The sequence below is a fragment of the Camelus dromedarius genome, chromosome 6 (genome assembly GCF_036321535.1).
Source record: "Camelus dromedarius isolate mCamDro1 chromosome 6, mCamDro1.pat, whole genome shotgun sequence".
In the NCBI taxonomy this organism is placed as follows: Eukaryota; Metazoa; Chordata; class Mammalia; order Artiodactyla; family Camelidae; genus Camelus; species Camelus dromedarius.
In genome coordinates, this window is record NC_087441.1 from 31,442,418 (window position 1) to 31,446,298 (window position 3,881).

General features: G+C 36.3%; 1 protein-coding gene across 2 annotated transcripts in view; it reads left to right on the forward strand.

Annotated features, from left to right (window-relative positions):
* MTCL3 (MTCL family member 3) overlaps nt 1–3,847 on the forward strand; it is a 55,136-nt gene extending 51,289 nt beyond the window's left edge. The window contains exon 8 of one of the 2 annotated variants that reach the window (XM_031456284.2): nt 3,763–3,846. The gene's annotated coding sequence lies outside the window, so the exon portion shown is untranslated. Of the gene's footprint in view, nt 1–3,762 lie in introns of both variants that reach the window. The other variant, XM_064486713.1, reaches the window with a different exon arrangement.
* The last annotated feature ends 34 nt before the right edge of the window (nt 3,848–3,881 follow it).

Here is a 3,881-nt window from a genome sequence, read left to right on the forward strand (position 1 = left end):
ACCCACTCCCAACTCTACGACTCTGGCTTCCGGCAGTGGGAAAGGGGAAGCAGGTGAGAGTGGATTATGCAAGGCTAGCTTAGAGCGGTTGTGGGGGTGAACAGAGCATGACTGAGGAATGCAGCTCACTCTACCCTTGTACATTTGCTCTAATAAATTTTTATTCTGAATGAAATTCTGGAGGAAGTAAAATGAAATGGAAAATCAGAGAGACACAGGGAGTGGGGCCGACAGCAGAAATTCTTCCTTCTCTCCCACAGAGATACCAATATCTGTGGGCGAAAAAGAGTGCCGACTAGGAACAAAGAGAACTTTTGTATTTGCCTCAACAGAAAGCACTGAAATTGAGTTTTTGAACTGGCTTAGCCACTTTACCCCGTAACTTCTCATTATAGAACATTATGTCCCTACAAAATTGCCCTATTAGTTGGATTTTTTTTTTAACATTTAAGGAGAACTATAATACAAGCAGTTTTATCTAAGAGTTGGCTATCCAACTTTTTACTAACAATAAAAAAGTTTTCCTAAATATTTACCTTGCCGTGTAATCTTAAAACACTTGAAAACTACTGAGGGCAAAGGAAAATCATTAAAAACATGAGTTCACACGATTAGACTTGCTTCTGTCAATTTTCTAGTTAAATGAAAATCAAAATCATCAGTTTTATTCCAGAGAAAGATAGGTAAAAAGAAGGAGGGTTGGGGGTGGGGAGACAAGAAAAAAGAGGGAGGGAGACAGGGACAGAAGGAAGAAACCAAGAAACAGGCATATATTATTCACCCGTTGTGATCTAAAACAGTGTTATTCACTTTGATTAATCATTCTCTTTCTTCACATTTAATCCTCAGAAAACTCTATGGACCCCATTTTATTTTTAATAGAGAAAGCAATATATTCAGCCATATTATATCTGACATTTCTGAGAAGACATGGATACTAGGGAGGTGAAATAAACTCTCCTGCAGAAATCGGCAGAGATACTGCTCTATAGGAATTTTCTATCAAAGGCTTGTTTTTGATCCATAATCATTACACTTTCTGGCACTAGATATTGCTCCAACCCTGGAAAGGGAATTGGCCTTTCTCTGTATTAAGTGATGAGATTGGCTCTTTGCAATTAAGTGTGGGATTCAATCTGCTTTGAGAACATTCCCTGGGTTCAAGTATAATCCTGTTACCAGGAACAAATCCGACTGAGGGTTTTCCTGAATGATCTTCAGATAGGTGAAAGAGAAAAGAACCTGGTGCCTTTTAACCCTGGTCTGGAAATGGTCCAAGAACAGTTAGGAATAAAAAGAAAAGTTGGAACCATTTGCTACATAATTGTAGAAGAGACTTTCTGATGATTTGTGAACAGTTACAGTGTTTAAAAATAGGATGAAATATGGACTATCATAGCAACTCTTCCTGGTAGCTTGACATTAGTCTGTTCTCTTTCCATAACTCCCTTGGTAAAATCTGCAACTGTCTCTTAATGTCTTAAACCACTCCATTCTTCCTGAGAAGTGTCAATCTTAAATACCTGCTAGTCAGCAAGGTAGTTTCAGCTCACAGTTAATTACATCTGGTTTTAAAGGAGTCTGCAGTCTCTGAAAATTAGCACTGCCTGCATTTCCTGTGAATAGTTACTTGATGAACCTAGGAGATTAACAGGCAATTGAGATCAATGACTGATTCACCAAAACAAACAAAACAGAAAATTCTTTATATTCTTTACTCTTCATTTTGTTAGGTCTTCACTGACACATTTATTTGGGGGCAACATGCATTTGCTGTGGCAGGTGTTTGTGGTCACTGTCTCATAGGATTGGAGGGTAGCAAAAGGGACGAAGGATGACAGAGAGGATGGAAAATGAGTCAGAAAACTAGCATGGCTAAGGGCGTAAATTGAGACATGATAGCATTTTTAAGGGCTAAATCTGAAACTACTTTTTTTTTTTCTTGACTGAACTCGTCATAGTTTTGTGAGTACCAAAGAAATTGGTAAGAATGATCAAGGAGTATCTGTGGCAGATTTTTTGAGAGAAGAGTAACCATATAGATCCTCATATTATCAGGGTGTTTTTGAAGGTGGAGCCCTGCATACAGATAGCAGTGACATTGTTATTCCTTATTAGTCTATTATAATTCATTAATAGGTTGCAGCTCAAAAAATATGTGTTCAGAACAGTTTATCAGTCAGATGTGCACATTCAGAAAGTCTGAAAAAAATGAAATGTCTTCAATGTTTATCTTATATTTGGGATATGAACTATGCAGCTGTCTTCTGTGATCGCAGAATGGGGCTTGCCACCTGGGTTGTGGGCTTCATTCCACAATGCCAGCACCCAGGTAGCTATCAACTTTTGAGAACTTTGCTCATAATTAACATCAGCTGCCACCTGGTAAGTTAAGGCATTTTGGTCATGGCCTAAAATGCTGAAGAGTTAGACTTCTTATAGTCCTGATTATCTTAGATGGAGAGTCAAACATTTTAAACATGTTTTCTACCCCTCAAAAAAGTATCTGACTTTATTAATAAAAATCGTTTTCAGTGGAAATTTTTAAAAGCAAAAATAGGGAAAATTTTGAATTTCGGAAACCACTTTGCATTCCATATGTCATTTAATCTTTATAATAACCTGTGGATAGCCCCCATTTTAATGTTAAATAAACTAAACCTCAGAAATTTTAGATGACTTAGAGCTACCAGTCAGGTATCTTAAAGTACATCTTCAAATCCTAAATACACATATCCTAAATGCTAGAAACCAAATTCTTTCAGTCACTGCTTAATATGATCAAGGATTTCCCTGAAAATGGATCAAAACATTTTCCTTAATTCTCTGTATTCAGTATTGATTCTCTGTATTCTGTATTCAGATGATATACATCAGGAAAAAAAGAGCATGGATACGTTTTAACATATGGCTTCCAGGATAGTTTTTCTGCTCTTACGTTTTACTTGATGAAGTAAAATAATGACATTTTTTTATGCTTTAGTTTAGTTTCTTGCTGATACATTAGTCCCAGATTGACTACCAATGCTGGGGTCTTATTAATACAGTACACATTTGTCATGGGCTTGAACTCAATATAAAATTGAGACTGTAGTCCAGCACTGTCTCAGGAGTTTAAGTCACAGAACTATATGATCTGGAAACAGAAAGAGTAATTCTTTTTTTTTTTTTCTCTTCAATGTTTATTGTAGCAGTAAATTAATATAGAAAAATTTTAAGCATAATAAGTGGAGAAGGAGAAACGAACCTGTCATTATTTATAGATGATATTATTATGCACATAGAGAATTAAAAAAATAACCTATAAACAGCCTATTTGAATGTACCATGAAAATGCATTTGACATTCATCTTGGTGTGTATATATCTGTATCCAGAAGGAGTAATTCTGTTGCAGCAGAATATACCACAGTCGTGTAAATGTGACTATACAGTTGAATTTCATACTCCCACTCATGAAAAGTTCTATCTTTAGATTAGGTGGTTAGTTAAAGGAATACTTCTGTCTCACACATGCATTTAGCCATCTTGTCCACTATAATTTTGCTGTCTGGTCTCAGAAAGGGGAAGAAAAAAAGTGTGGACAATACTTGTTTTTTCCACTGTGTTAGTTTTTCCTTAAGCAGATTTTTCTGTCATCTCTTCTCGTCTTTTGAGTCCAAGTTTCCTATAGTTTGTTTGTGTCAGTGGCTCTTGACAAACTGATAAAATGTTTCCAGAAAGCACACGGATTTGGAACTCTCTCTTCTTATGTTTATATTAGGCTTTATTTTAAAGGCAAGTGAGACTGCTTCAAATAAAACAACTCTAAGCTTCCAAGAAACAGTTAAGAGAAGGCAGAGACGAGCAGAAACACCCCTTCACTAACACTCACACGGTTGC